Source organism: Lactuca virosa, chromosome 1 (genome assembly GCF_052849685.1).
Source record: "Lactuca virosa cultivar CGN04683 chromosome 1, Lactuca_virosa_CGN04683_v6, whole genome shotgun sequence".
Lineage (NCBI taxonomy): Eukaryota > Viridiplantae > Streptophyta > Magnoliopsida > Asterales > Asteraceae > Lactuca > Lactuca virosa.
Window position 1 is genome coordinate 262822689 of NC_136426.1, and position 24112 is coordinate 262846800.

Below are 24112 nucleotides of genomic sequence, written 5' to 3' on the forward strand. Positions count from 1 at the left end.
GACCGATCGGCTCCGTTCCAAAAATATGAAGACCATGAACCATGAAACGGAGGCCACCCGAGCATAGAAATAGCAAGAAAGAAAAAAAAAACAAAAAAAAACCGCACGTAAAATCTAAAAAAACGCAAACGGACAACGAAAAAGGGGGGTGCAACACGAGGACTTCCCAGGGGGTCACCCATCCTAGTAATACTCTCGCCCAAGCACGCTTAACTGCGGAGTTCTGATGGGATGCGGTGCATTAGTGCTGGTATGATCGCACCCAAAATACTATCCATGCTTATTGCTTGTATGTCTTAAAAGACGCAGAAACTCCTTTGTTTTCGTACGCGAGGCGTGGGACCCACGTGACCGATCAGCTCCGTTCCAAAAATACGAAGACCATCAACCATGAAGCGGAGGCCACCCGAGCATAGAAATAGCAAGAAAGAAAAAAAAACAAAAAAAAACCGCACGTAAAATCTAAAAAAACGCAAACGGACAACGAAAAAGGGGGTGCAACACGAGGACTTCCCATGGGGTCACCCATCCTAGTACTACTCTCGCCCAAGCACGCTAAACTGCGGAGTTCTGATGGGATCCGGTGCATTAGTGCTGGTATGATCGCACCCGAAATACTGTCCATGCTTATTGCTTGTATGTCTTAAAAGACGCAGAACCTCCTTTGTTTTCGTACGCGAGGCGTGGAACCCACGTGACCGATCGGCTCCGTTCCAAAAATACGAAAACCATCAACCATGAAGCGGAGGCCACCCGAGCATAGAAATAGCAAGAAAGAAAAAAAAACAAAAAAAAACCGCACGTAAAATCTAAAAAAACGCAAACAGACAACGAAAAAGGGGGGTGCAACACGAGGACTTCCCAGAGGGTCACCCATCCTAGTACTACTCTCGCCCAAGCACGCTTAACTGCGGAGTTCTGATGGGATCCGGTGCATTAGTGCTGGTATGATCGCACCCGAAATACTATCCATGCTTATTGCTTGTATGTCTTAAAAGACGCAGAACCTCCTTTGTTTTCGTACGCGAGGCGTGGGACCTACGTGACCGATCGGTTCCGTTCCAAAAATACGAAGACCATGAACCATGAAACAGAGGCCACCCGAGCATAGAAATAGCAAGAAAGAAAAAAAAAACAAAAAAAAACCACACGTAAAATCTAAAAAAACGCAAACGGACAACGAAAAAGGGGGGTGCAACACGAGGACTTCCCAGGGGGTCACCCATCCTAGTACTACTCTCACCCAAGCACGCTTAACTGCGGAGTTCTGATGGGATCCGGTGCATTAGTGCTGGTATGATCGCACCCGAAATACTATCCATGCTTATTGCTTGTATGTCTTAAAAGACGGAGAACATCCTTTGTTTTCGTACGCGAGGCGTGGGACCCACGTGACCGATCGGCTCCGTTCCAAAAATACGAAGACCATGAACCATGAAACGGAGGCCACCCGAGCATAGAAATAGCAAGAAAGAAAAAAAAACAAAAAAAAAACCGCACGTAAAATCTAAAAAAACGCAAACGGACAACGAAAAAGGGGGGTGCAACACGAGGACTTCCCAGGGGGTCACCCATCCTAGTACTACTCTCGCCCAAGCACGCTTAACTGCGGAGTTCTGATGGGATCCGGTGCATTAGTGCTGGTATGATCACACCCGAAATACTATCCATGCTTATTGCTTGTATGTCTTAAAAGACGCAGAACCTCCTTTGTTTTCGTACGCGAGGCGTGGGACCCACGTGACCGATCGGCTCCGTTCCAAAAATACGAAGACCATGAGCCATGAAACGGAGGCCACCCGAGCATAGAAATAGCAAGAAAGAAAAAAAAACAAAAAAAAACCGCACGTAAAATCTAAAAAAACGCAAACGGACAACGAAAAAGGGGGGTGCAACACGAGGACTTCCCAGGGGGTCACCCATCCTAGTAATACTCTCGCCCAAGCACGCTTAACTGCGGAGTTCTGATGGGATGCGGTGCATTAGTGCTGGTATGATCGCACCCAAAATACTATCCATGCTTATTGCTTGTATGTCTTAAAAGACGCAGAAACTCCTTTGTTTTCGTACGCGAGGCGTGGGACCCACGTGACCGATCAGCTCCGTTCCAAAAATACGAAGACCATCAACCATGAAGCGGAGGCCACCCGAGCATAGAAATAGCAAGAAAGAAAAAAAAAAACAAAAAAAAACCGCACGTAAAATCTAAAAAAACGCAAACGGACAACGAAAAAGGGGGTGCAACACGAGGACTTCCCATGGGGTCACCCATCCTAGTACTACTCTCGCCCAAGCACGCTTAACTGCGGAGTTCTGATGGGATCCGGTGCATTAGTGCTGGTATGATCGCACCCGAAATACTGTCCATGTTTATTGCTTGTATGTCTTAAAAGACACAGAACCTCCTTTGTTTTCGTACGCGAGGCGTGGGACCCACGTGACCGATCGGCTCCGTTCCAAAAATACGAAGACCATGAACCATGAAACGGAGGCCACCCGAGCATAGAAATAGCAAGAAAAAAAAAACAAAAAAAAACCGCACGTAAAATCTAAAAAAACGCAAACGGACAACGAAAAAGGGGGGTGCAACACGAGGACTTCCCTGGGGGTCACCCATCCTAGTACTACTCTCGCCCAAGCACGCTTAACTGCGGAGTTCTGATGGGATCCGGTGCATTAGTGCTGGTATGATCGCACCCGAAATACTATCCATGCTTATTGCTTGTATGTCTTAAAAGACGCAGAACCTCCTTTGTTTTCGTACGCGAGGCGTGGGACCCACGTGACCGATCGGCTCCGTTCCAAAAATACGAAGACCATGAACCATGAAACGGAGGCCACCCGAGCATAGAAATAGCAAGAAAGAAAAAAAAAACAAAAAAAAAACCGCACGTAAAATCTAAAAAAATGCAAACGGACAACGAAAAAGGGGGGTGCAACACGAGGACTTCCCAGGGGGTCACCCATCCTAGTACCACTCTCGCCCAAGCACGCTTAACTGCGGAGTTCTGATGGGATCCGGTGCATTAGTGCTGGTATGATCGCACCCGAAATACTATCCATGCTTATTACTTGTATGTCTTAAAAGACGCAGAACCTCCTTTGTTTTCGTACGCGAGGCGTGGGACCCACGTGACCGATCGGCTCCGTTCCAAAAATACGAAGACCATGAACCATGAAACGGAGGCCACCCGAGCATAGAAATAGCAAGAAAGAAAAAAAAACAAAAAAAAACCGCACGTAAAATTTAAAAAAACGCAAACGGACAACGAAAAAGGGGGTGCAACACGAGGACTTCCCAGGGGGTCACCCATCCTAGTACTACTATCGCCCAAGCACGCTTAACTGCGGAGTTCTGATGGGATCCGGTGCATTAGTGCTGGTATGATCTCACCGAAAATACTATCCATGCTTATTGCTTGTATGTCTTAAAAGACGCAGAAACTCCTTTGTTTTCGTACGCGAGGCGTGAGACCCACGTGACCGATCAGCTCCGTTCCAAAAATACGAAGACCATCAACCATGAAGCGGAGGCCACCCGAGCATAGAAATAGCAAGAAAGAAAAAAAAAAACAAAAAAAAACCGCACGTAAAATCTAAAAAAACGCAAACGGACAACGAAAAAGGGGGGTGCAACACGAGGACTTCCCATGGGGTCACCCATCCTAGTACTACTCTCGCCCAAGCACGCTTAACTGCGGAGTTCTGATGGGATCCGGTGCATTAGTGCTGGTATGATCGCACCCGAAATACTGTCCATGCTTATTGCTTGTATGTCTTAAAAGACACATAACCTCCTTTGTTTTCGTACGCGAGGCGTGGGACCCACGTGACCGATCGGCTCCGTTCCAAAAATACGAAGACCATGAACCATGAAACGGAGGCCACCCGAGCATAGAAATAGCAAGAAAAAAAAAACAAAAAAAAACCGCACGTAAAATCTAAAAAAACGCAAACGGACAACGAAAAAGTGGGGGTGCAACACGAGGACTTCCCAGGGGGTCACCCATCCTAGTACTACTCTCGCCCAAGCACACTTAACTGCGGAGTTCTGATGGGATCCGGTGCATTAGTGCTGGTATGATCGCACCCGAAATACTATCCATGCTTATTGCTTTTATGTCTTAAAAGACGCAGAACCTCCTTTGTTTTCGTACGCGAGGCGTGGAACCCACGTGACCGATCGGCTCCGTTCCAAAAATACGAAAAGCATCAACCATGAAGCGGAGGCCACCCGAGCATAGAAATAGCTAGAAAGAAAAAAAACAAAAAAAAACCGCACGTAAAATCTAAAAAAACGCAAACGGACAACGAAAAAAGGGGGTGCAACACGAGGACTTCCCAGGGGGTCACCCATCCTAGTACTACTCTCGCCCAAGCACGCTTAACTGCGGAGTTCTGATGGGATCCGGTGCATTAGTGCTGGTATGATCGCACCCGAAATACTATCCATGCTTATTGCTTGTATGTCTTAAAAGACGCAGAACCTCCTTTGTTTTCGTACGCGAGGCGTGGGACCCACGTGACCGATCGGCTCCGTTCCAAAAATACGAAGACCATGAACCATGAAACGGAGGCCACCCGAGCATAGAAATAGCAAGAAAGAAAAAAAACAAAAAAAAAACCGCACGTAAAATCTAAAAAAACGCAAACGGACAACGAAAAAAGGGGGTGCAACACGAGGACTTCCCAGGGGGTCACCCATCCTAGTACTACTCTCGCCCAAGCACGCTTAACTGCGAAGTTCTGATGGGATCCGGTGCATTAGTGCTGGTATGATCGCACCCGAAATACTATCCATGCTTATTGCTTGTATGTCTTAAAAGACGCAGAACCTCCTTTGTTTTCGTACGCGAGGCGTGGAACCCACGTGACCGATCGGCTCCGTTCCAAAAATACGAAAACCATCAACCATGAAGCGGAGGCCACCCGAGCATAGAAATAGCAAGAAAGAAAAAAAAACAAAAAAAAACCGCACGTAAAATCTAAAAAAACGCAAACAGACAACGAAAAAGGGGGGTGCAACACGAGGACTTCCCAGGGGGTCACCCATCCTAGTACTACTCTCGCCCAAGCACGCTTAACTGCGGAGTTCTGATGGGATCCGGTGCATTAGTGCTGGTATGATCGCACCCGAAATACTATCCATGCTTATTGCTTGTATGTCTTAAAAGACGCAGAACCTCCTTTGTTTTCGTACGCGAGGCGTGGGACCTACGTGACCGATCGGTTCCGTTCCAAAAATACGAAGACCATGAACCATGAAACGGAGGCCACCCGAGCATAGAAATAGCAAGAAAGAAAAAAAAACAAAAAAAAACCGCACGTAAAATCTAAAAAAACGCAAACGGACAACGAAAAAGGGGGGTGCAACACGAGGACTTCCCAGGGGGTCACCCATCCTAGTACTACTCTCGCCCAAGCACGCTTAACTGCGGAGTTCTGATGGGATCCGGTGCATTAGTGCTGGTATGATCGCACCCGAAATACTATCCATGCTTATTGCTTGTATGTCTTAAAAGACGGAGAACCTCCTTTGTTTTCGTACGCGAGGCGTGGGACCCACGTGACCGATCGGCTCCGTTCCAAAAATACGAAGACCATGAACCATGAAACGGAGGCCACCCGAGCATAGAAATAGCAAGAAAGAAAAAAAAAACAAAAAAAAAAACCGCACGTAAAATCTAAAAAAACGCAAACGGACAACGAAAAAGGGGGGTGCAACACGAGGACTTCCCAGGGGGTCACCCATCCTAGTACTACTCTCGCCCAAACACGCTTAACTGCGGAGTTCTGATGGGATCCGGTGCATTAGTGCTGGTATGATCACACCCGAAATACTATCCATGCTTATTGCTTGTATGTCTTAAAAGACGCAGAACCTCCTTTGTTTTCGTACGCGAGGCGTGGGACCCACGTGACCGATCGGCTCCGTTCCAAAAATACGAAGACCATGAACCATGAAACGGAGGCCACCCGAGCATAGAAATAGCAAGAAAGAAAAAAAAACAAAAAAAAACCGCACGTAAAATCTAAAAAAACGCAAACGGACAACGAAAAAGGGGGGGTGCAACACGAGGACTTCCCAGGGGGGTCACCCATCCTAGTACTACTTTCGCCCAAGCACGCTTAACTGCGGAGTTCTGATGGGATGCGGTGCATTAGTGCTGGTATGATCGCACCCAAAATACTATCCATGCTTATTGCTTGTATGTCTTAAAAGACGCAGAAACTCCTTTGTTTTCGTACGCGAGGCGTGGGACCCACGTGACCGATCAGCTCCGTTCCAAAATTACGAAGACCATCAACCATGAAGCGGAGGCCACCCGAGCATAGAAATAGCAAGAAAGAAAAAAAAACAAAGAAAAACCGCACGTAAAATCTAAAAAAACGCAAACGGACAACGAAAAAGGGGGTGCAACACGAGGACTTCCCATGGGGTCACCCATCCTAGTACTACTCTCGCCCAAGCACGCTTAACTGCGGAGTTCTGATGGGATCCGGTGCATTAGTGCTGGTATGATCGCACCCGAAATACTGTCCATGCTTATTGCTTGTATGTCTTAAAAGACACAGAACCTCCTTTGTTTTCGTACGCGAGGCGTGGGACCCACGTGACCGATCGGCTCCGTTCCAAAAATACGAAGACCATGAACCATGAAACGGAGGCCACCGGAGCATAGAAATAGCAAGAAAAAAAAAACAAAAAAAAACCGCACGTAAAATCTAAAAAAACGCAAACGGACAACGAAAAAGGGGGGTGCAACACGAGGACTTCCCAGGGGGTCACCCATCCTAGTACTACTCTCGCCCAAGCACGCTTAACTGCGGAGTTCTGATGGGATCCGGTGCATTAGTGCTGGTATGATCGCACCCGAAATACTATCCATGCTTATTGCTTGTATGTCTTAAAAGACGCAGAACCTCCTTTGTTTTCGTACGCGAGGCGTGGGACCCACGTGACCGATCGGCTCCGTTCCAAAAATACGAAGACCATGAACCATGAAACGGAGGCCACCCGAGCATAGAAATAGCAAGAAAGAAAAAAAAAACAACAAAAAAACCGCACGTAAAATCTAAAAAAACGCAAACGGACAACCAAAAAGGGGGGTGCAACACGAGGACTTCCCAGGGGGTCACCCATCCTAGTACCACTCTCGCCCAAGCACGCTTAACTGCGGAGTTCTGATGGGATCCGGTGCATTAGTGCTGGTATGATCGCACCCGAAATACTATCCATGCTTATTGCTTGTATGTCTTAAAAGACGCAGAACCTCCTTTGTTTTCGTACGCGAGGCGTGGGACCCACGTGACCGATCGGCTCCGTTCCAAAAATACGAAGACCATGAACCATGAAACGGAGGCCACCCGAGCATAGAAATAGCAAGCAAGAAAAAAAAAACAAAAAAAAAACCGCACGTAAAATCTAAAAAAACGCAAACGGACAACGAAAAAGGGGGGTGCAACACGAGGACTTCCCAGGGGGTCACCCATCCTAGTACCACTCTCGCCCAAGCACGCTTAACTGCGGAGTTCTGATGGGATCCGGTGCATTAGTGCTGGTATGATCGCACCCGAAATACTATCCATGCTTATTGCTTGTATGTCTTAAAAGACGCAGAACCTCCTTTGTTTTCGTACGCGAGGCGTGGGACCCACGTGACCGATCGGCTCCGTTCCAAAAATACGAAGACCATGAACCATGAAACGGAGGCCACCCGAGCATAGAAATAGCAAGAAAAAAAAAACAAAAAAAAACCGCACGTAAAATCTAAAAAAACGCAAACGGACAACGAAAAAGGGGGGTGCAACACGAGGACTTCCCAGGGGGTCACCCATCCTAGTACTACTCTCGCCCAAGCACGCTTAACTGCGGAGTTCTGATGGGATCCGGTGCATTAGTGGTGGTATGATCGCACCCGAAATACTGTCCATGCTTATTGCTTGTATGTCTTAAAAGACACAGAACCTCCTTTGTTTTCGTACGCGAGGCGTGGGACCCACGTGACCGATCGGCTCCGTTCCAAAAATACGAAAACCATCAACCATGAAGCGGAGGCCAACCGAGCATAGAAATAGCAAGAAAGAAAAAAAAAACAAAAAAAAACCGCACGTAAAATCTAAAAAAACGCAAACGGACAACGAAAAAGGGGGGTGCAACACGAGGACTTCCCAGGGGGTCACCCATCCTAGTACTACTCTCGCCCAAACACGCTTAACTGCGGAGTTCTGATAGGATCCGGTGCATTAGTGCTGGTATGATCGCACCCGAAATACTATCCATGCTTATTGCTTGTATGTCTTAAAAGACGCAGAACCTCCTTTGTTTTCGTACGCGAGGCGTGGGACCCACGTGACCGATCGGCTCCGTTCCAAAAATACGAAGACCATGAACCATGAAGCGGAGGCCACCCGAGCATAGAAATAGCAAGAAAGAAAAAAAAACAAAAAAAAACCGCACGTAAAATCTAAAAAAACGCAAACGGACAACGAAAAAGGGGGGTGCAACACGAGTACTTCCCAGGGGGTCACCCATCCTAGTACTACTCTCGCCCAAGCACGCTTAACTGCGGAGTTCTGATGGGATCCGGTGCATTAGTGCTGGTATGATCGCACCCGAAATACTATCCATGCTTATTGCTTGTATGTCTTAAAAGACGCAGAACCTCCTTTGTTTTCGTACGCGAGGCGTGGGACCCACGTGACCGATCGGCTCCGTTCCAAAAATACGAAGACCATGAACCATGAAACGGAGGCCACCCGAGCATAGAAATAGCAAGAAAGAAAAAAAAACAAAAAAAAAAACCGCACGTAAAATCTAAAAAAACGCAAACGGACAACGAAAAAGGGGGGTGCAACACGAGGACTTCCCAGGGGGTCACCCATCCTAGTACCACTCTCGCCCAAGCACGCTTAACTGCGGAGTTCTGATGGTCCGGTGCATTAGTGCTGGTATGATCGCACCCGAAATACTATCCATGCTTATTGCTTGTATGTCTTAAAAGACGCAGAACCTCCTTTGTTTTCGTACGCGAGGCGTGGGACCCACGTGACCGATCGGCTCCGTTCCAAAAATACGAAGACCATGAACCATGAAACGGAGGCCACCCGAGCATAGAAATAGCAAGAAAGAAAAAAAAACAAAAAAAAACCGCACGTAAAATCTAAAAAAACGCAAACGGACAACGAAAAAGGGGGGTGCAACACGAGGACTTCCCAGGGGGTCACCCATCCTAATACTACTCTCGCCCAAGCACGCTTAACTGCGGAGTTCTGATGGGATCCGATGCATTAGTGCTGGTATGATCTCACCCAAAATACTATCCATGCTTATTGCTTGTATGTCTTAAAAGACGCAGAAACTCCTTTGTTTTCGTACGCGAGGCGTGGGACCCACGTGACCGATCAGCTCCGTTCCAAAAATACGAAGACCATCAACCATGAAGCGGAGGCCACCCGAGCATAGAAATAGCAAGAAAGAAAAAAAAACAAAAAAAAACCGCACGTAAAATCTAAAAAAACGCAAACGGACAACGAAAAAGGGGGGTGCAACACGAGGACTTCCCATGGGGTCACCCATCCTAGTACTACTCTCGCCCAAGCACGCTTAACTGCGGAGTTCTGATGGGATCCGGTGCATTAGTGCTGGTATGATCGCACCCGAAATACTGTCCATGCTTATTGCTTGTATATCTTAAAAGACACAGAACCTCCTTTGTTTTCGTACGCGAGGCGTGGGACCCACGTGACCGATCGGCTCCGTTCCAAAAATACGAAGACCATGAACCATGAAACGGAGGCCACCCGAGCATGGAAATAGCAAGAAAAAAAAAACAAAAAAAAACCGCACGTAAAATCTAAAAAAACGCAAACGGACAACGAAAAAGCGGGGGTGCAACACGAGGACTTCCCAGGGGGTCACCCATCCTAGTACTACTCTCGCCCAAGCACGCTTAACTGCGGAGTTCTGATGGGATCCGGTGCATTAGTGCTGGTATGATCGCACCCGAAATACTATCCATGCTTATTGCTTGTATGTCTTAAAAGACGCAGAACCTCCTTTGTTTTCGTACACGAGACGTGGGACCCACGTGACCGATCGGCTCCGTTCCAAAAATACGAAGACCATGAACCATGAAACGGAGGCCACCCGAGCACAGAAATAGCAAGAAAGAAAAAAAAAACAAAAAAAAAACCGCACGTAAAATCTAAAAAAACGCAAACGGACAACGAAAAAGGGGGGTGCAACACGAGGACTTCCCATGGGGTCACCCATCCTAGTACTACTCTCGCCCAAGCACGCTTAACTGCGGAGTTCTGATGGGATCCGGTGCATTAGTGGTGGTATGATCGCACCCGAAATACTGTCCATGCTTATTGCTTGTATGTCTTAAAAGACACAGAACCTCCTTTGTTTTCGTACGCGAGGCGTGGGACCCACGTGACCGATCGGCTCCGTTCCAAAAATACGAAAACCATCAACCATGAAGCGGAGGCCAACCGAGCATAGAAATAGCAAGAAAGAAAAAAAAAACAAAAAAAAACCGCACGTAAAATCTAAAAAAACGCAAACGGACAACGAAAAAGGGGGGTGCAACACGAGGACTTCCCAGGGGGTCACCCATCCTAGTACTACTCTCGCCCAAACACGCTTAACTGCGGAGTTCTGATAGGATCCGGTGCATTAGTGCTGGTATGATCGCACCCGAAATACTATCCATGCTTATTGCTTGTATGTCTTAAAAGACGCAGAACCTCCTTTGTTTTCGTACGCGAGGCGTGGGACCCACGTGACCGATCGGCTCCGTTCCAAAAATACGAAGACCATGAACCATGAAGCGGAGGCCACCCGAGCATAGAAATAGCAAGAAAGAAAAAAAAAACAAAAAAAAACCGCACGTAAAATCTAAAAAAACGCAAACGGACAACGAAAAAGGGGGGTGCAACACGAGTACTTCCCAGGGGGTCACCCATCCTAGTACTACTCTCGCCCAAGCACGCTTAACTGCGGAGTTCTGATGGGATCCGGTGCATTAGTGCTGGTATGATCGCACCCGAAATACTATCCATGCTTATTGCTTGTATGTCTTAAAAGACGCAGAACCTCCTTTGTTTTCGTACGCGAGGCGTGGGACCCACGTGACCGATCGGCTCCGTTCCAAAAATACGAAGACCATGAACCATGAAACGGAGGCCACCCGAGCATAGAAATAGCAAGAAAGAAAAAAAAAACAAAAAAAAAACCGCACGTAAAATCTAAAAAAACGCAAACGGACAACGAAAAAGGGGGGTGCAACACGAGGACTTCCCAGGGGGTCACCCATCCTAGTACTACTCTCGCCCAAGCACGCTTAACTGCGGAGTTCTGATGGGATCCGGTGCATTAGTGCTGGTATGATCTCACCCAAAATACTATCCATGCTTATTGCTTGTATGTCTTAAAAGACGCAGAAACTCCTTTGTTTTCGTACGCGAGGCGTGGGACCCACGTGACCGATCAGCTCCGTTCCAAAAATACGAAGACCATCAACCATGAAGCGGAGGCCACCCGAGCATAGAAATAGCAAGAAAGAAAAAAAAACAAAAAAAAAACCGCACGTAAAATCTAAAAAAACGCAAACGGACAACGAAAAAGGGGGGTGCAACACGAGGACTTCCCATGGGGTCACCCATCCTAGTACTACTCTCGCCCAAGCACGCTTAACTGCGGAGTTCTGATGGGATCCGGTGCATTAGTGCTGGTATGATCGCACCCGAAATACTGTCCATGCTTATTGCTTGTATGTCTTAAAAGACACAGAACCTCCTTTGTTTTCGTACGCGAGGCGTGGGACCCACGTGACCGATCGGCTCCGTTCCAAAAATACGAAGACCATGAACCATGAAACGGAGGCCACCCGAGCATAGAAATAGCAAGAAAAAAAAAACAAAAAAAAACCGCACGTAAAATCTAAAAAAACGCAAACGGACAACGAAAAAGTGGGGGTGCAACACGAGGACTTCCCAGGGGGTCACCCATCCTAGTACTACTCTCGCCCAAGCACGCTTAACTGCGGAGTTCTGATGGGATCCGGTGCATTAGTGCTGGTATGATTGCACCCGAAATACTATCCATGCTTATTGCTTGTATGTCTTAAAAGACGCAGAACCTCCTTTGTTTTCGTACACGAGACGTGGGACCCACGTGACCGATCGGCTCCGTTCCAAAAATACGAAGACCATGAACCATGAAACGGAGGCCACCCGAGCACAGAAATAGCAAGAAAGAAAAAAAAACAAAAAAAAAACCGCACGTAAAATCTAAAAAAACGCAAACGGACAACGAAAAAGGGGGGTGCAACACGAGGACTTCCCATGGGGTCACCCATCCTAGTACTACTCTCGCCCAAGCACGCTTAACTGCGGAGTTCTGATGGGATCCGGTGCATTAGTGGTGGTATGATCGCACCCGAAATACTGTCCATGCTTATTGCTTGTATGTCTTAAAAGACACAGAACCTCCTTTGTTTTCGTACGCGAGGCGTGGGACCCACGTGACCGATCGGCTCCGTTCCAAAAATACGAAAACCATCAACCATGAAGCGGAGGCCAACCGAGCATAGAAATAGCAAGAAAGAAAAAAAAAACAAAAAAAAACCACACGTAAAATCTAAAAAAACGCAAACGGACAACGAAAAAGGGGGGTGCAACACGAGGACTTCCCAGGGGGTCACCCATCCTAGTACTACTCTCGCCCAAACACGCTTAACTGCGGAGTTCTGATAGGATCCGGTGCATTAGTGCTGGTATGATCGCACCCGAAATACTATCCATGCTTATTGCTTGTATGTCTTAAAAGACGCAGAACCTCCTTTGTTTTCGTACGCGAGGCGTGGGACCCACGTGACCGATCGGCTCCGTTCCAAAAATACGAAGACCATGAACCATGAAGCGGAGGCCACCCGAGCATAGAAATAGCAAGAAAGAAAAAAAAACAAAAAAAAAACGCACGTAAAATCTAAAAAAACGCAAACGGACAACGAAAAAGGGGGCTGCAACACGAGTACTTCCCAGGGGGTCACCCATCCTAGTACTACTCTTGCCCAAGCACGCTTAACTGCGGAGTTCTGATGGGATCCGGTGCATTAGTGCTGGTATGATCGCACCCGAAATACTATCCATGCTTATTGCTTGTATGTCTTAAAAGACGCAGAACCTCCTTTGTTTTCGTACGCGAGGCGTGGGACCCACGTGACCGATCGGCTCCGTTCCAAAAATACGAAGACCATGAACCATGAAACGGAGGCCACCCGAGCATAGAAATAGCAAGAAAGAAAAAAAAAACAAAAAAAAACCGCACGTAAAATCTAAAAAAACGCAAACGGACAACGAAAAAGGGGGGTGCAACACGAGGACTTCCCAGGGGGTCACCCATCCTAGTACTACTCTCGCCCAAGCACGCTTAACTGCGGAGTTCTGATGGGATCCGGTGCATTAGTGCTGGTATGATCTCACCCAAAATACTATCCATGCTTATTGCTTGTATGTCTTAAAAGACGCAGAAACTCCTTTGTTTTCGTACGCGAGGCGTGGGACCCACGTGACCGATCAGCTCCGTTCCAAAAATACGAAGACCATCAACCATGAAGCGGAGGCCACCCGAGCATAGAAATAGCAAGAAAGAAAAAAAAACAAAAAAAAAACCGCACGTAAAATCTAAAAAAACGCAAACGGACAACGAAAAAGGGGGGTGCAACACGAGGACTTCCCATGGGGTCACCCATCCTAGTACTACTCTCGCCCAAGCACGCTTAACTGCGGAGTTCTGATGGGATCCGGTGCATTAGTGCTGGTATGATCGCACCCGAAATACTGTCCATGCTTATTGCTTGTATGTCTTAAAAGACACAGAACCTCCTTTGTTTTCGTACGCGAGGCGTGGGACCCACGTGACCGATCGGCTCCGTTCCAAAAATACGAAGACCATGAACCATGAAACCGAGGCCACCCGAGCATAGAAATAGCAAGAAAAAAAAAACAAAAAAAAACCGCACGTAAAATCTAAAAAAACGCAAACGGACAACGAAAAAGTGGGGGTGCAACACGAGGACTTCCCAGGGGGTCACCCATCCTAGTACTACTCTCGCCCAAGCACGCTTAACTGCGGAGTTCTGACGGGATCCGGTGCATTAGTGCTGGTATGATCGCACCCGAAATACTATCCATGCTTATTGCTTGTATGTCTTAAAAGACGCAGAACCTCCTTTGTTTTCGTACGCGAGACGTGGGACCCACGTGACCGATCGGCTCCGTTCCAAAAATACGAAGACCATGAACCATGAAACGGAGGCCACCCGAGCATAGAAATAGCAAGAAAGAAAAAAAAAACAAAAAAAAAACCGCACGTAAAATCTAAAAAAACGCAAACGGACAACGAAAAAGGGGGGTGCAACACGAGGACTTCCCATGGGGTCACCCATCCTAGTACTACTCTCGCCCAAGCACGCTTAACTGCGGAGTTCTGATGGGATCCGGTGCATTAGTGGTGGTATGATCGCACCCGAAATACTGTCCATGCTTATTGCTTGTATGTCTTAAAAGACACAGAACCTCCTTTGTTTTCGTACGCGAGGCGTGGGACCCACGTGACCGATCGGCTCCGTTCCAAAAATACGAAAACCATCAACCATGAAGCGGAGGCCACCCGAGCATAGAAATAGCAAGAAAGAAAAAAAAAACAAAAAAAAAACCGCACGTAAAATCTAAAAAAACGCAAACGGACAACGAAAAAGGGGGGTGCAACACGAGGACTTCCCAGGGGGTCACCCATCCTAGTACTACTCTCGCCCAAGCACGCTTAACTGCGGAGTTCTGATCGGATCCGGTGCATTAGTGCTGGTATGATCGCACCCGAAATACTATCCATGCTTATTGCTTGTATGTCTTAAAAGACGCAGAACCTCCTTTGTTTTCGTACGCGAGGCGTGGGACCCACGTGACCGATCGGCTCCGTTCCAAAAATACGAAGACCATGAACCATGAAGCGGAGGCCACCCGAGCATAGAAATAGCAAGAAAGAAAAAAAAACAAAAAAAAACCGCACGTAAAATCTAAAAAAACGCAAACGGACAACGAAAAAGGGGGGTGCAACACGAGTACTTCCCAGGGCGTCACCCATCCTAGTACTACTCTCGCCCAAGCACGCTTAACTGCGGAGTTCTGATGGGATCCGGTGCATTAGTGCTGGTATGATCGCACCCGAAATACTATCCATGCTTATTGCTTGTATGTCTTAAAAGACGCAGAACCTCCTTTGTTTTCGTACGCGAGGCGTGGGACCCACGTGACCGATCGGCTCCGTTCCAAAAATACGAAGACCATGAACCATGAAACGGAGGCCACCCGAGCATAGAAATAGCAAGAAAGAAAAAAAACAAAAAAAAAACCGCACGTAAAATCTAAAAAAACGCAAACGGACAACGAAAAAAGGGGGTGCAACACGAGGACTTCGCAGGGGGTCACCCATCCTAGTACTACTCTCGCCCAAGCACGCTTAACTGCGAAGTTCTGATGGGATCCGGTGCATTAGTGCTGGTATGATCGCACCCGAAATACTATCCATGCTTATTGCTTGTATGTCTTAAAAGACGCAGAACCTCCTTTGTTTTCGTACGCGAGGCGTGGAACCCACGTGACCGATCGGCTCCGTTCCAAAAATACGAAAACCATCAACCATGAAGCGGAGGCCACCCGAGCATAGAAATAGCAAGAAAGAAAAAAAAACCGCACGTAAAATCTAAAAAAACGCAAACAGACAACGAAAAAGGGGGGTGCAACACGAGGACTTCCCAGGGGGTCACCCATCCTAGTACTACTCTCGCCCAAGCACGCTTAACTGCGGAGTTCTGATGGGATCCGGTGCATTAGTGCTGGTATGATCGCACCCGAAATACTATCCATGCTTATTGCTTGTATGTCTTAAAAGACGCAGAGCCTCCTTTGTTTTCGTACACGAGACGTGGGACCCACGTGACCGATCGGCTCCGTTCCAAAAATACGAAGACCATGAACCATGAAACGGAGGCCACCCGAGCACAGAAATAGCAAGAAAGAAAAAAAAAACAAAAAAAAAACCGCACGTAAAATCTAAAAAAACGCAAACGGACAACGAAAAAGGGGGGTGCAACACGAGGACTTCCCATGGGGTCACCCATCCTAGTACTACTCTCGCCCAAGCACGCTTAACTGCGGAGTTCTGATGGGATCCGGTGCATTAGTGGTGGTATGATCGCACCCAAAATACTGTCCATGCTTATTGCTTGTATGTCTTAAAAGACACAGAACCTCCTTTGTTTTCGTACGCGAGGCGTGGGACCCACGTGACCGATCGGCTCCGTTCCAAAAATACGAAAACCATCAACCATGAAGCGGAGGCCAACCGAGCATAGAAATAGCAAGAAAGAAAAAAAAAACAAAAAAAAACCGCACGTAAAATCTAAAAAAACGCAAACGGACAACGAAAAAGGGGGGTGCAACACGAGGACTTCCCAGGGGGTCACCCATCCTAGTACTACTCTCGCCCAAACACGCTTAACTGCGGAGTTCTGATAGGATCCGGTGCATTAGTGCTGGTATGATCGCACCCGAAATACTATCCATGCTTATTGCTTGTATGTCTTAAAAGACGCAGAACCTCCTTTGTTTTCGTACGCGAGGCGTGGGACCCACGTGACCGATCGGCTCCGTTCCAAAAACACGAAGACCATGAACCATGAAGCGGAGGCCACCCGAGCATAGAAATAGCAAGAAAGAAAAAAAAACAAAAAAAAACCGCACGTAAAATCTAAAAAAACGCAAACGGACAACGAAAAAGGGGGGTGCAACACGAGTACTTCCCAGGGGGTCGCCCATCCTAGTACTACTCTCGCCCAAGCACGCTTAACTGCGGAGTTCTGATGGGATCCGGTGCATTAGTGCTGGTATGATCGCACCCGAAATACTATCCATGCTTATTGCTTGTATGTCTTAAAAGACGCAGAACCTCCTTTGTTTTCGTACGCGAGGCGTGGGACCCACGTGACCGATCGGCTCCGTTCCAAAAATACGAAGACCATGAACCATGAAACGGAGGCCACCCGAGCATAGAAATAGCAAGAAAGAAAAAAAAAACAAAAAAAAAACCGCACGTAAAATCTAAAAAAACGCAAACGGACAACGAAAAAGGGGGGTGCAACACGAGGACTTCCCAGGGGGTCACCCATCCTAGTACCACTCTCGCCCAAGCACGCTTAACTGCGGAGTTCTGATGGGATCCGGTGCATTAGTGCTGGTATGATCGCACCCGAAATACTATCCATGCTTATTGCTTGTATGTCTTAAAAGACGCAGAACCTCCTTTGTTTTCGTACGCGAGGCGTGGGACCCACGTGACCGATCGGCTCCGTTCCAAAAATACGAAGACCATGAACCATGAAACGGAGGCCACCCGAGCATAGAAATAGCAAGAAAGAAAAAAAAACAAAAAAAAACCGCACGTAAAATCTAAAAAAACGCAAACGGACAACGAAAAAGGGGGGTGCAACACGAGGACTTCCCAGGGGGTCACCCATCCTAGTACTACTCTCGCCCAAGCACGCTTAACTGCGGAGTTCTGATGGGATCCGGTGCATTAGTGCTGGTATGATCTCACCCAAAATACTATCCATGCTTATTGCTTGTATGTCTTAAAAGACGCAGAAACTCCTTTGTTTTCGTACGCGAGGCGTGGGACCCACGTGACCGATCGGCTCCGTTCCAAAAATACGAAGACCATCAACCATGAAGAGGAGGCCACCCGAGCATAGAAATAGCAAGAAAGAAAAAAAAACAAAAAAAAAACCGCACGTAAAATCTAAAAAAACGCAAACGGACAACGAAAAAGGGGGGTGCAACACGAGGACTTCCCATGGGGTCACCCATCCTAGTACTACTCTCTCCCAAGCACGCTTAACTGCGGAGTTCTGATGGGATCCGGTGCATTAGTGCTGGTATGATCGCACCCGAAATACTATCCATGCTTATTGCTTGTATGTCTTAAAAGACACAGAACCTCCTTTGTTTTCGTACGCGAGGCGTGGGACCCACGTGACCGATCGGCTCCGTTCCAAAAATACGAAGACCATGAACCATGAAACGGAGGCCACCCGAGCATAGAAATAGCAAGAAAAAAAAAACAAAAAAAAACCGCACGTAAAATCTAAAAAAACGCAAACGGACAACGAAAAAGTGGGGGTGCAACACGAGGACTTCCCAGGGGGTCACCCATCCTAGTACTACTCTCGCCCAAGCACGCTTAACTGCGGAGTTCTGACGGGATCCGGTGCATTAGTGCTGGTATGATCGCACCCGAAATACTATCCATGCTTATTGCTTGTATGTCTTAAAAGACGCAGAACCTCCTTTGTTTTCGTACGCGAGACGTGGGACCCACGTGACCGATCGGCTCCGTTCCAAAAATACGAAGACCATGAACCATGAAACGGAGGCTACCCGAGCATAGAAATAGCAAGAAAGAAAAAAAAAACAAAAAAAAAACCGCACGTAAAATCTAAAAAAACGCAAACGGACAACGAAAAAGGGGGGTGCAACACGAGGACTTCCCATGGGGTCACCCATCCTAGTACTACTCTCGCCCAAGCACGCTTAACTGCGGAGTTCTGATGGGATCCGGTGCATTAGTGGTGGTATGATCGCACCCGAAATACTGTCCATGCTTATTGCTTGTATGTCTTAAAATACACAGAACCTCCTTTGTTTTCGTACGCGAGGCGTGGGACCCACGTGACCGATCGGCTCCGTTCCAAAAATACGAAAACCATCAACCATGAAGCGGAGGCCACCCAAGCATAGAAATAGCAAGAAAGAAAAAAAAAAACAAAAAAAAAACCGCACGTAAAATCTAAAAAAACGCAAACGGACAACGAAAAAGGGGGGTGCAACACGAGGACTTCCCATGGGGTCACCCATCCTAGTACTACTCTCGCCCAAGCACGCTTAACTGCGGAGTTCTGATGGGATCCGGTGCATTAGTGGTGGTATGATCGCACCCGAAATACTGTCCATGCTTATTGCTTGTATGTCTTAAAAGACACAGAACCTCCTTTGTTTTCGTACGCGAGGCGTGGGACCCACGTGACCGATCGGCTCCGTTCCAAAAATACGAAAACCATCAACCATGAAGCGGAGGCCAACCGAGCATAGAAATAGCAAGAAAGAAAAAAAAAACAAAAAAAAACCGCACGTAAAATCTAAAAAAACGCAAACGGACAACGAAAAAGGGGGGTGCAACACGAGTACTTCCCAGGGCGTCACCCATCCTAGTACTACTCTCGCCCAAGCACGCTTAACTGCGGAGTTCTGATGGGATCCGGTGCATTAGTGCTGGTATGATCGCACCCGAAATACTATCCATGCTTATTGCTTGTATGTCTTAAAAGACGCAGAACCTCCTTTGTTTTCGTACGCGAGGCGTGGGACCCACGTGACCGATCGGCTCCGTTCCAAAAATACGAAGACCATGAACCATGAAACGGAGGCCACCCGAGCATAGAAATAGCAAGAAAGAAAAAAAACAAAAAAAAAACCGCACGTAAAATCTAAAAAAACGCAAACGGACAACGAAAAAAGGGGGTGCAACACGAGGACTTCCCAGGGGGTCACCCATCCTAGTACTACTCTCGCCCAAGCACGCTTAACTGCGAAGTTCTGATGGGATCCGGTGCATTAGTGCTGGTATGATCGCACCCGAAATACTATCCATGCTTATTGCTTGTATGTCTTAAAAGACGCAGAACCTCCTTTGTTTTCGTACGCGAGGCGTGGAACCCACGTGACCGATCGGCTCCGTTCCAAAAATACGAAAACCATCAACCATGAAGCGGAGGCCACCCGAGCATAGAAATAGCAAGAAAGAAAAAAAAACCGCACGTAAAATCTAAAAAAACGCAAACAGACAACGAAAAAGGGGGGTGCAACACGAGGACTTCCCAGGGGGTCACCCATCCTAGTACTACTCTCGCCCAAGCACGCTTAACTGCGGAGTTCTGATGGGATCCGGTGCATTAGTGCTGGTATGATCGCACCCGAAATACTATCCATGCTTATTGCTTGTATGTCTTAAAAGACGCAGAACCTCCTTTGTTTTCGTACGCGAGGCGTGGGACCCACGTGACCGATCGGTTCCGTTCCAAAAATACGAAGACCATGAACCATGAAACGGAGGCCACCCGAGCATAGAAATAGCAAGAAAGAAAAAAAAAACAAAAAAAAAACCGCACGTAAAATCTAAAAAAACGCAAACGGACAACGAAAAAGGGGGGTGCAACACGAGGACTTCCCAGGGCGTCACCCATCCTAGTACTACTCTCGCCCAAGCACACTTAACTGCGGAGTTCTGATGGGATCCGGTGCATTAGTGCTGGTATGATCGCACCCGAAATACTATCCATGCTTATTGCTTGTATGTCTTAAAAGACGCAGAACCTCCTTTGTTTTCGTACGCGAGGCGTGGGACCCACGTGACCGATCGGCTCCGTTCCAAAAATACGAAGACCATGAACCATGAAACGGAGGCCACCCGAGCATAGAAATAGCAAGAAAGAAAAAAAAACAAAAAAAAACCGCACGTAAAATCTAAAAAAACGCAAACGGACAACGAAAAAGGGGGGTGCAACACGAGGACTTCCCAGGGGGTCACCCATCCTAGTACTACTCTCGCCCAAGCACGCTTAACTGCGGAGTTCTGATGGGATCCGGTGCATTAGTGCTGGTATGATCTCACCCAAAATACTATCCATGCTTATTGCTTGTATGTCTTAAAAGACGCAGAAACTCCTTTGTTTTCGTACGCGAGGCGTGGGACCCACGTGACCGATCGGCTCCGTTCCAAAAATACGAAGACCATCAACCATGAAGGGGAGGCCACCCGAGCATAGAAATAGCAAGAAAGAAAAAAAAACAAAAAAAAAACCGCACGTAAAATCTAAAAAAACGCAAACGGACAACGAAAAAGGGGGGTGCAACACGAGGACTTCCCATGGGGTCACCCATCCTAGTACTACTCTCTCCCAAGCACGCTTAACTGCGGAGTTCTGATGGGATCCGGTGCATTAGTGCTGGTATGATCGCACCCGAAATACTATCCATGCTTATTGCTTGTATGTCTTAAAAGACACAGAACCTCCTTTGTTTTCGTACGCGAGGCGTGGGACCCACGTGACCGATCGGCTCCGTTCCAAAAATACGAAGACCATGAACCATGAAACGGAGGCCACCCGAGCATAGAAATAGCAAGAAAAAAAAAACAAAAAAAAAACCGCACGTAAAATCTAAAAAAACGCAAACGGACAACGAAAAAGTGGGGGTGCAACACGAGGACTTCCCAGGGGGTCACCCATCCTAGTACTACTCTCGCCCAAGCACGCTTAACTGCGGAGTTCTGACGGGATCCGGTGCATTAGTGCTGGTATGATCGCACCCGAAATACTATCCATGCTTATTGCTTGTATGTCTTAAAAGACGCAGAACCTCCTTTGTTTTCGTACGCGAGACGTGGGACCCACGTGACCGATCGGCTCCGTTCCAAAAATACGAAGACCATGAACCATGAAACGGAGGCCACCCGAGCATAGAAATAGCAAGAAAAAAAAACAAAAAAAAAACCGCACGTAAAATCTAAAAAAACGCAAACGGACAACGAAAAAGTGGGGGTGCAACACGAGGACTTCCCAGGGGGTCACCCATCCTAGTACTACTCTCGCCCAAGCACGCTTAACTGCGGAGTTCTGACGGGATCCGGTGCATTAGTGCTGGTATGATCGCACCCGAAATACTATCCATGCTTATTGCTTGTATGTCTTAAAAGACGCAGAACCTCCTTTGTTTTCGTACGCGAGACGTGGGACCCACGTGACCGATCGGCTCCGTTCCAAAAATACGAAGACCATGAACCATGAAACGGAGGCTACCCGAGCATAGAAATAGCAAGAAAGAAAAAAAAAACAAAAAAAAAACCGCACGTAAAATCTAAAAAAACGCAAACGGACAACGAAAAAGGGGGGTGCAACACGAGGACTTCCCATGGGGTCACCCATCCTAGTACTACTCTCGCCCAAGCACGCTTAACTGCGGAGTTCTGATGGGATCCGGTGCATTAGTGGTGGTATGATCGCACCCGAAATACTGTCCATGCTTATTGCTTGTATGTCTTAAAATACACAGAACCTCCTTTGTTTTCGTACGCGAGGCGTGGGACCCACGTGACCGATCGGCTCCGTTCCAAAAATACGAAAACCATCAACCATGAAGCGGAGGCCACCCAAGCATAGAAATAGCAAGAAAGAAAAAAAAAACAAAAAAAAAACCGCACGTAAAATCTAAAAAAACGCAAACAGACAACGAAAAAGGGGGGTGCAACACGAGGACTTCCCAGGGGGTCACCCATCCTAGTACTACTCTCGCCCAAGCACGCTTAACTGCGGAGTTCTGATAGGATCCGGTGCATTAGTGCTGGTATGATCGCACCCGAAATACTATCCATGCTTATTGCTTGTATGTCTTAAAAGACGCAGAACCTCCTTTGTTTTCGTACGCGAGGCGTGGGACCCACGTGACCGATCGGCTCCGTTCCAAAAATACGAAGACCATGAACCATGAAGCGGAGGCCACCCGAGCATAGAAATAGCAAGAAAGAAAAAAAAACAAAAAAAACCGCACGTAAAATCTAAAAAAACGCAAACGGACAACGAAAAAGGGGGGTGCAACACGAGTACTTCCCAGGGCGTCACCCATCCTAGTACTACTCTCGCCCAAGCACGCTTAACTGCGGAGTTCTGATGGGATCCGGTGCATTAGTGCTGGTATGATCGCACCCGAAATACTATCCATGCTTATTGCTTGTATGTCTTAAAAGACGTAGAACCTCCTTTGTTTTCGTACGCGAGGCGTGGGACCCACGTGACCGATCGGCTCCGTTCCAAAAATACGAAGACCATGAACCATGAAACGGAGGCCACCCGAGCATAGAAATAGCAAGAAAGAAAAAAAACAAAAAAAAAACCGCACGTAAAATCTAAAAAAACGCAAACGGACAACGAAAAAAGGGGGTGCAACACGAGGACTTCCCAGGGGGTCACCCATCCTAGTACTACTCTCGCCCAAGCACGCTTAACTGCGAAGTTCTGATGGGATCCGGTGCATTAGTGCTGGTATGATCGCACCCGAAATACTATCCATGCTTATTGCTTGTATGTCTTAAAAGACGCAGAACCTCCTTTGTTTTCGTACGCGAGGCGTGGAACCCACGTGACCGATCGGCTCCGTTCCAAAAATACGAAAACCATCAACCATGAAGCGGAGGCCACCCGAGCATAGAAATAGCAAGAAAGAAAAAAAAACCGCACGTAAAATCTAAAAAAACGCAAACAGACAACGAAAAAGGGGGGTGCAACACGAGGACTTCCCAGGGGGTCACCCATCCTAGTACTACTCTCGCCCAAGCACGCTTAACTGCGGAGTTCTGATGGGATCCGGTGCATTAGTGCTGGTATGATCGCACCCGAAATACTATCCATGCTTATTGCTTGTATGTCTTAAAAGACGCAGAACCTCCTTTGTTTTCGTACGCGAGGCGTGGGACCCACGTGACCGATCGGTTCCGTTCCAAAAATACGAAGACCATGAACCATGAAACGGAGGCCACCCGAGCATAGAAATAGCAAGAAAGAAAAAAAAAACAAAAAAAAAACCGCACGTAAAATCTAAAAAAACGCAAACGGACAACGAAAAAGGGGGGTGCAACACGAGGACTTCCCAGGGGGTCACCCATCCTAGTACTACTCTCGCCCAAGCACACTTAACTGCGGAGTTCTGATGGGATCCGGTGCATTAGTGCTGGTATGATCGCACCCGAAATACTATCCATGCTTATTGCTTGTATGTCTTAAAAGACGCAGAACCTCCTTTGTTTTCGTACGCGAGGCGTGGGACCCACGTGACCGATCGGCTCCGTTCCAAAAATACGAAGACCATGAACCATGAAACGGAGGCCACCCAAGCATAGAAATAGCAAGAAAGAAAAAAAAACAAAAAAAAACCG

The 24112-nt window shown here is 47.4% G+C and overlaps 69 non-coding genes across 69 annotated transcripts; all 69 read right to left on the reverse strand.

Moving 5' to 3' along the window:
* Positions 1-145: 145 nt before the first annotated feature.
* On the reverse strand, positions 146-264 carry LOC145148955 (5S ribosomal RNA). Its single transcript, XR_013729817.1, has one exon. It is a non-coding gene; the product is annotated as a 5S ribosomal RNA (ribosomal RNA).
* Positions 265-492: 228 nt separating this feature from the next.
* LOC145144561 (5S ribosomal RNA) lies at positions 493-611 on the reverse strand. The gene has a single exon (XR_013725573.1). It is a non-coding gene; the product is annotated as a 5S ribosomal RNA (ribosomal RNA).
* Positions 612-840: 229 nt separating this feature from the next.
* Positions 841-959, reverse strand: LOC145153772 (5S ribosomal RNA). The gene has a single exon (XR_013734262.1). It is a non-coding gene; the product is annotated as a 5S ribosomal RNA (ribosomal RNA).
* A 230-nt stretch (positions 960-1189) lies between these two features.
* Positions 1190-1308, reverse strand: LOC145155775 (5S ribosomal RNA). Its single transcript, XR_013736204.1, has one exon. It is a non-coding gene; the product is annotated as a 5S ribosomal RNA (ribosomal RNA).
* A 230-nt stretch (positions 1309-1538) lies between these two features.
* LOC145153978 (5S ribosomal RNA) lies at positions 1539-1657 on the reverse strand. The gene has a single exon (XR_013734466.1). It is a non-coding gene; the product is annotated as a 5S ribosomal RNA (ribosomal RNA).
* A 229-nt stretch (positions 1658-1886) lies between these two features.
* LOC145148956 (5S ribosomal RNA) lies at positions 1887-2005 on the reverse strand. Its single transcript, XR_013729818.1, has one exon. It is a non-coding gene; the product is annotated as a 5S ribosomal RNA (ribosomal RNA).
* A 230-nt stretch (positions 2006-2235) lies between these two features.
* LOC145153007 (5S ribosomal RNA) lies at positions 2236-2354 on the reverse strand. The gene has a single exon (XR_013733534.1). It is a non-coding gene; the product is annotated as a 5S ribosomal RNA (ribosomal RNA).
* Positions 2355-2580: 226 nt separating this feature from the next.
* LOC145154620 (5S ribosomal RNA) lies at positions 2581-2699 on the reverse strand. The gene has a single exon (XR_013735087.1). It is a non-coding gene; the product is annotated as a 5S ribosomal RNA (ribosomal RNA).
* Positions 2700-2930: 231 nt separating this feature from the next.
* Positions 2931-3049, reverse strand: LOC145155303 (5S ribosomal RNA). Its single transcript, XR_013735751.1, has one exon. It is a non-coding gene; the product is annotated as a 5S ribosomal RNA (ribosomal RNA).
* A 228-nt stretch (positions 3050-3277) lies between these two features.
* LOC145149931 (5S ribosomal RNA) lies at positions 3278-3396 on the reverse strand. The gene has a single exon (XR_013730768.1). It is a non-coding gene; the product is annotated as a 5S ribosomal RNA (ribosomal RNA).
* A 231-nt stretch (positions 3397-3627) lies between these two features.
* LOC145153008 (5S ribosomal RNA) lies at positions 3628-3746 on the reverse strand. Its single transcript, XR_013733535.1, has one exon. It is a non-coding gene; the product is annotated as a 5S ribosomal RNA (ribosomal RNA).
* Positions 3747-3973: 227 nt separating this feature from the next.
* Positions 3974-4092, reverse strand: LOC145154056 (5S ribosomal RNA). The gene has a single exon (XR_013734540.1). It is a non-coding gene; the product is annotated as a 5S ribosomal RNA (ribosomal RNA).
* Positions 4093-4320: 228 nt separating this feature from the next.
* Positions 4321-4439, reverse strand: LOC145145832 (5S ribosomal RNA). Its single transcript, XR_013726787.1, has one exon. It is a non-coding gene; the product is annotated as a 5S ribosomal RNA (ribosomal RNA).
* Positions 4440-4668: 229 nt separating this feature from the next.
* Positions 4669-4787, reverse strand: LOC145156020 (5S ribosomal RNA). The gene has a single exon (XR_013736446.1). It is a non-coding gene; the product is annotated as a 5S ribosomal RNA (ribosomal RNA).
* A 229-nt stretch (positions 4788-5016) lies between these two features.
* Positions 5017-5135, reverse strand: LOC145145843 (5S ribosomal RNA). The gene has a single exon (XR_013726798.1). It is a non-coding gene; the product is annotated as a 5S ribosomal RNA (ribosomal RNA).
* A 229-nt stretch (positions 5136-5364) lies between these two features.
* On the reverse strand, positions 5365-5483 carry LOC145145856 (5S ribosomal RNA). Its single transcript, XR_013726810.1, has one exon. It is a non-coding gene; the product is annotated as a 5S ribosomal RNA (ribosomal RNA).
* Positions 5484-5715: 232 nt separating this feature from the next.
* On the reverse strand, positions 5716-5834 carry LOC145139750 (5S ribosomal RNA). The gene has a single exon (XR_013721989.1). It is a non-coding gene; the product is annotated as a 5S ribosomal RNA (ribosomal RNA).
* A 230-nt stretch (positions 5835-6064) lies between these two features.
* Positions 6065-6184, reverse strand: LOC145150332 (5S ribosomal RNA). The gene has a single exon (XR_013731150.1). It is a non-coding gene; the product is annotated as a 5S ribosomal RNA (ribosomal RNA).
* A 228-nt stretch (positions 6185-6412) lies between these two features.
* LOC145153009 (5S ribosomal RNA) lies at positions 6413-6531 on the reverse strand. Its single transcript, XR_013733536.1, has one exon. It is a non-coding gene; the product is annotated as a 5S ribosomal RNA (ribosomal RNA).
* Positions 6532-6757: 226 nt separating this feature from the next.
* Positions 6758-6876, reverse strand: LOC145145868 (5S ribosomal RNA). Its single transcript, XR_013726821.1, has one exon. It is a non-coding gene; the product is annotated as a 5S ribosomal RNA (ribosomal RNA).
* A 231-nt stretch (positions 6877-7107) lies between these two features.
* On the reverse strand, positions 7108-7226 carry LOC145155305 (5S ribosomal RNA). Its single transcript, XR_013735752.1, has one exon. It is a non-coding gene; the product is annotated as a 5S ribosomal RNA (ribosomal RNA).
* A 231-nt stretch (positions 7227-7457) lies between these two features.
* Positions 7458-7576, reverse strand: LOC145155306 (5S ribosomal RNA). The gene has a single exon (XR_013735753.1). It is a non-coding gene; the product is annotated as a 5S ribosomal RNA (ribosomal RNA).
* Positions 7577-7802: 226 nt separating this feature from the next.
* Positions 7803-7921, reverse strand: LOC145144600 (5S ribosomal RNA). Its single transcript, XR_013725610.1, has one exon. It is a non-coding gene; the product is annotated as a 5S ribosomal RNA (ribosomal RNA).
* Positions 7922-8151: 230 nt separating this feature from the next.
* On the reverse strand, positions 8152-8270 carry LOC145145750 (5S ribosomal RNA). Its single transcript, XR_013726709.1, has one exon. It is a non-coding gene; the product is annotated as a 5S ribosomal RNA (ribosomal RNA).
* A 229-nt stretch (positions 8271-8499) lies between these two features.
* LOC145154188 (5S ribosomal RNA) lies at positions 8500-8618 on the reverse strand. Its single transcript, XR_013734673.1, has one exon. It is a non-coding gene; the product is annotated as a 5S ribosomal RNA (ribosomal RNA).
* A 231-nt stretch (positions 8619-8849) lies between these two features.
* Positions 8850-8966, reverse strand: LOC145150325 (5S ribosomal RNA). The gene has a single exon (XR_013731144.1). It is a non-coding gene; the product is annotated as a 5S ribosomal RNA (ribosomal RNA).
* Positions 8967-9195: 229 nt separating this feature from the next.
* Positions 9196-9314, reverse strand: LOC145148994 (5S ribosomal RNA). The gene has a single exon (XR_013729854.1). It is a non-coding gene; the product is annotated as a 5S ribosomal RNA (ribosomal RNA).
* A 229-nt stretch (positions 9315-9543) lies between these two features.
* LOC145153010 (5S ribosomal RNA) lies at positions 9544-9662 on the reverse strand. Its single transcript, XR_013733537.1, has one exon. It is a non-coding gene; the product is annotated as a 5S ribosomal RNA (ribosomal RNA).
* Positions 9663-9889: 227 nt separating this feature from the next.
* LOC145145880 (5S ribosomal RNA) lies at positions 9890-10008 on the reverse strand. The gene has a single exon (XR_013726832.1). It is a non-coding gene; the product is annotated as a 5S ribosomal RNA (ribosomal RNA).
* A 231-nt stretch (positions 10009-10239) lies between these two features.
* Positions 10240-10358, reverse strand: LOC145145336 (5S ribosomal RNA). The gene has a single exon (XR_013726314.1). It is a non-coding gene; the product is annotated as a 5S ribosomal RNA (ribosomal RNA).
* A 230-nt stretch (positions 10359-10588) lies between these two features.
* On the reverse strand, positions 10589-10707 carry LOC145145752 (5S ribosomal RNA). Its single transcript, XR_013726711.1, has one exon. It is a non-coding gene; the product is annotated as a 5S ribosomal RNA (ribosomal RNA).
* A 230-nt stretch (positions 10708-10937) lies between these two features.
* On the reverse strand, positions 10938-11056 carry LOC145154189 (5S ribosomal RNA). The gene has a single exon (XR_013734674.1). It is a non-coding gene; the product is annotated as a 5S ribosomal RNA (ribosomal RNA).
* A 231-nt stretch (positions 11057-11287) lies between these two features.
* Positions 11288-11406, reverse strand: LOC145144175 (5S ribosomal RNA). The gene has a single exon (XR_013725191.1). It is a non-coding gene; the product is annotated as a 5S ribosomal RNA (ribosomal RNA).
* Positions 11407-11636: 230 nt separating this feature from the next.
* On the reverse strand, positions 11637-11755 carry LOC145153012 (5S ribosomal RNA). Its single transcript, XR_013733540.1, has one exon. It is a non-coding gene; the product is annotated as a 5S ribosomal RNA (ribosomal RNA).
* A 227-nt stretch (positions 11756-11982) lies between these two features.
* LOC145152575 (5S ribosomal RNA) lies at positions 11983-12101 on the reverse strand. Its single transcript, XR_013733107.1, has one exon. It is a non-coding gene; the product is annotated as a 5S ribosomal RNA (ribosomal RNA).
* Positions 12102-12331: 230 nt separating this feature from the next.
* LOC145145338 (5S ribosomal RNA) lies at positions 12332-12450 on the reverse strand. The gene has a single exon (XR_013726316.1). It is a non-coding gene; the product is annotated as a 5S ribosomal RNA (ribosomal RNA).
* A 230-nt stretch (positions 12451-12680) lies between these two features.
* Positions 12681-12799, reverse strand: LOC145145754 (5S ribosomal RNA). Its single transcript, XR_013726712.1, has one exon. It is a non-coding gene; the product is annotated as a 5S ribosomal RNA (ribosomal RNA).
* Positions 12800-13028: 229 nt separating this feature from the next.
* LOC145147109 (5S ribosomal RNA) lies at positions 13029-13147 on the reverse strand. Its single transcript, XR_013728023.1, has one exon. It is a non-coding gene; the product is annotated as a 5S ribosomal RNA (ribosomal RNA).
* A 230-nt stretch (positions 13148-13377) lies between these two features.
* LOC145144176 (5S ribosomal RNA) lies at positions 13378-13496 on the reverse strand. Its single transcript, XR_013725192.1, has one exon. It is a non-coding gene; the product is annotated as a 5S ribosomal RNA (ribosomal RNA).
* A 230-nt stretch (positions 13497-13726) lies between these two features.
* LOC145153013 (5S ribosomal RNA) lies at positions 13727-13845 on the reverse strand. Its single transcript, XR_013733541.1, has one exon. It is a non-coding gene; the product is annotated as a 5S ribosomal RNA (ribosomal RNA).
* A 227-nt stretch (positions 13846-14072) lies between these two features.
* On the reverse strand, positions 14073-14191 carry LOC145153781 (5S ribosomal RNA). Its single transcript, XR_013734272.1, has one exon. It is a non-coding gene; the product is annotated as a 5S ribosomal RNA (ribosomal RNA).
* A 231-nt stretch (positions 14192-14422) lies between these two features.
* On the reverse strand, positions 14423-14541 carry LOC145145339 (5S ribosomal RNA). Its single transcript, XR_013726317.1, has one exon. It is a non-coding gene; the product is annotated as a 5S ribosomal RNA (ribosomal RNA).
* Positions 14542-14772: 231 nt separating this feature from the next.
* LOC145141958 (5S ribosomal RNA) lies at positions 14773-14891 on the reverse strand. Its single transcript, XR_013723054.1, has one exon. It is a non-coding gene; the product is annotated as a 5S ribosomal RNA (ribosomal RNA).
* A 229-nt stretch (positions 14892-15120) lies between these two features.
* On the reverse strand, positions 15121-15239 carry LOC145146270 (5S ribosomal RNA). Its single transcript, XR_013727222.1, has one exon. It is a non-coding gene; the product is annotated as a 5S ribosomal RNA (ribosomal RNA).
* A 229-nt stretch (positions 15240-15468) lies between these two features.
* On the reverse strand, positions 15469-15587 carry LOC145144731 (5S ribosomal RNA). Its single transcript, XR_013725735.1, has one exon. It is a non-coding gene; the product is annotated as a 5S ribosomal RNA (ribosomal RNA).
* A 219-nt stretch (positions 15588-15806) lies between these two features.
* LOC145145891 (5S ribosomal RNA) lies at positions 15807-15925 on the reverse strand. The gene has a single exon (XR_013726843.1). It is a non-coding gene; the product is annotated as a 5S ribosomal RNA (ribosomal RNA).
* Positions 15926-16156: 231 nt separating this feature from the next.
* LOC145145340 (5S ribosomal RNA) lies at positions 16157-16275 on the reverse strand. Its single transcript, XR_013726318.1, has one exon. It is a non-coding gene; the product is annotated as a 5S ribosomal RNA (ribosomal RNA).
* Positions 16276-16505: 230 nt separating this feature from the next.
* LOC145145755 (5S ribosomal RNA) lies at positions 16506-16624 on the reverse strand. Its single transcript, XR_013726713.1, has one exon. It is a non-coding gene; the product is annotated as a 5S ribosomal RNA (ribosomal RNA).
* Positions 16625-16853: 229 nt separating this feature from the next.
* Positions 16854-16972, reverse strand: LOC145155497 (5S ribosomal RNA). The gene has a single exon (XR_013735933.1). It is a non-coding gene; the product is annotated as a 5S ribosomal RNA (ribosomal RNA).
* A 231-nt stretch (positions 16973-17203) lies between these two features.
* On the reverse strand, positions 17204-17322 carry LOC145155307 (5S ribosomal RNA). The gene has a single exon (XR_013735754.1). It is a non-coding gene; the product is annotated as a 5S ribosomal RNA (ribosomal RNA).
* Positions 17323-17551: 229 nt separating this feature from the next.
* On the reverse strand, positions 17552-17670 carry LOC145144177 (5S ribosomal RNA). Its single transcript, XR_013725193.1, has one exon. It is a non-coding gene; the product is annotated as a 5S ribosomal RNA (ribosomal RNA).
* Positions 17671-17900: 230 nt separating this feature from the next.
* On the reverse strand, positions 17901-18019 carry LOC145145638 (5S ribosomal RNA). Its single transcript, XR_013726600.1, has one exon. It is a non-coding gene; the product is annotated as a 5S ribosomal RNA (ribosomal RNA).
* Positions 18020-18246: 227 nt separating this feature from the next.
* LOC145153782 (5S ribosomal RNA) lies at positions 18247-18365 on the reverse strand. Its single transcript, XR_013734273.1, has one exon. It is a non-coding gene; the product is annotated as a 5S ribosomal RNA (ribosomal RNA).
* A 231-nt stretch (positions 18366-18596) lies between these two features.
* LOC145145341 (5S ribosomal RNA) lies at positions 18597-18715 on the reverse strand. Its single transcript, XR_013726319.1, has one exon. It is a non-coding gene; the product is annotated as a 5S ribosomal RNA (ribosomal RNA).
* A 232-nt stretch (positions 18716-18947) lies between these two features.
* On the reverse strand, positions 18948-19066 carry LOC145145342 (5S ribosomal RNA). The gene has a single exon (XR_013726320.1). It is a non-coding gene; the product is annotated as a 5S ribosomal RNA (ribosomal RNA).
* Positions 19067-19296: 230 nt separating this feature from the next.
* On the reverse strand, positions 19297-19415 carry LOC145146271 (5S ribosomal RNA). Its single transcript, XR_013727223.1, has one exon. It is a non-coding gene; the product is annotated as a 5S ribosomal RNA (ribosomal RNA).
* A 229-nt stretch (positions 19416-19644) lies between these two features.
* Positions 19645-19763, reverse strand: LOC145156021 (5S ribosomal RNA). The gene has a single exon (XR_013736447.1). It is a non-coding gene; the product is annotated as a 5S ribosomal RNA (ribosomal RNA).
* A 219-nt stretch (positions 19764-19982) lies between these two features.
* On the reverse strand, positions 19983-20101 carry LOC145145902 (5S ribosomal RNA). The gene has a single exon (XR_013726854.1). It is a non-coding gene; the product is annotated as a 5S ribosomal RNA (ribosomal RNA).
* Positions 20102-20332: 231 nt separating this feature from the next.
* Positions 20333-20451, reverse strand: LOC145146231 (5S ribosomal RNA). The gene has a single exon (XR_013727175.1). It is a non-coding gene; the product is annotated as a 5S ribosomal RNA (ribosomal RNA).
* Positions 20452-20680: 229 nt separating this feature from the next.
* LOC145144178 (5S ribosomal RNA) lies at positions 20681-20799 on the reverse strand. The gene has a single exon (XR_013725194.1). It is a non-coding gene; the product is annotated as a 5S ribosomal RNA (ribosomal RNA).
* A 230-nt stretch (positions 20800-21029) lies between these two features.
* Positions 21030-21148, reverse strand: LOC145145639 (5S ribosomal RNA). Its single transcript, XR_013726601.1, has one exon. It is a non-coding gene; the product is annotated as a 5S ribosomal RNA (ribosomal RNA).
* Positions 21149-21376: 228 nt separating this feature from the next.
* Positions 21377-21495, reverse strand: LOC145153783 (5S ribosomal RNA). The gene has a single exon (XR_013734275.1). It is a non-coding gene; the product is annotated as a 5S ribosomal RNA (ribosomal RNA).
* Positions 21496-21722: 227 nt separating this feature from the next.
* On the reverse strand, positions 21723-21841 carry LOC145153784 (5S ribosomal RNA). Its single transcript, XR_013734276.1, has one exon. It is a non-coding gene; the product is annotated as a 5S ribosomal RNA (ribosomal RNA).
* A 231-nt stretch (positions 21842-22072) lies between these two features.
* On the reverse strand, positions 22073-22191 carry LOC145145344 (5S ribosomal RNA). Its single transcript, XR_013726321.1, has one exon. It is a non-coding gene; the product is annotated as a 5S ribosomal RNA (ribosomal RNA).
* A 231-nt stretch (positions 22192-22422) lies between these two features.
* Positions 22423-22541, reverse strand: LOC145138092 (5S ribosomal RNA). Its single transcript, XR_013721321.1, has one exon. It is a non-coding gene; the product is annotated as a 5S ribosomal RNA (ribosomal RNA).
* Positions 22542-22769: 228 nt separating this feature from the next.
* Positions 22770-22888, reverse strand: LOC145146272 (5S ribosomal RNA). The gene has a single exon (XR_013727224.1). It is a non-coding gene; the product is annotated as a 5S ribosomal RNA (ribosomal RNA).
* A 229-nt stretch (positions 22889-23117) lies between these two features.
* Positions 23118-23236, reverse strand: LOC145156022 (5S ribosomal RNA). The gene has a single exon (XR_013736448.1). It is a non-coding gene; the product is annotated as a 5S ribosomal RNA (ribosomal RNA).
* Positions 23237-23455: 219 nt separating this feature from the next.
* LOC145145914 (5S ribosomal RNA) lies at positions 23456-23574 on the reverse strand. The gene has a single exon (XR_013726866.1). It is a non-coding gene; the product is annotated as a 5S ribosomal RNA (ribosomal RNA).
* A 231-nt stretch (positions 23575-23805) lies between these two features.
* On the reverse strand, positions 23806-23924 carry LOC145154058 (5S ribosomal RNA). The gene has a single exon (XR_013734542.1). It is a non-coding gene; the product is annotated as a 5S ribosomal RNA (ribosomal RNA).
* Between the last annotated feature and the right edge of the window lie 188 nt (positions 23925-24112).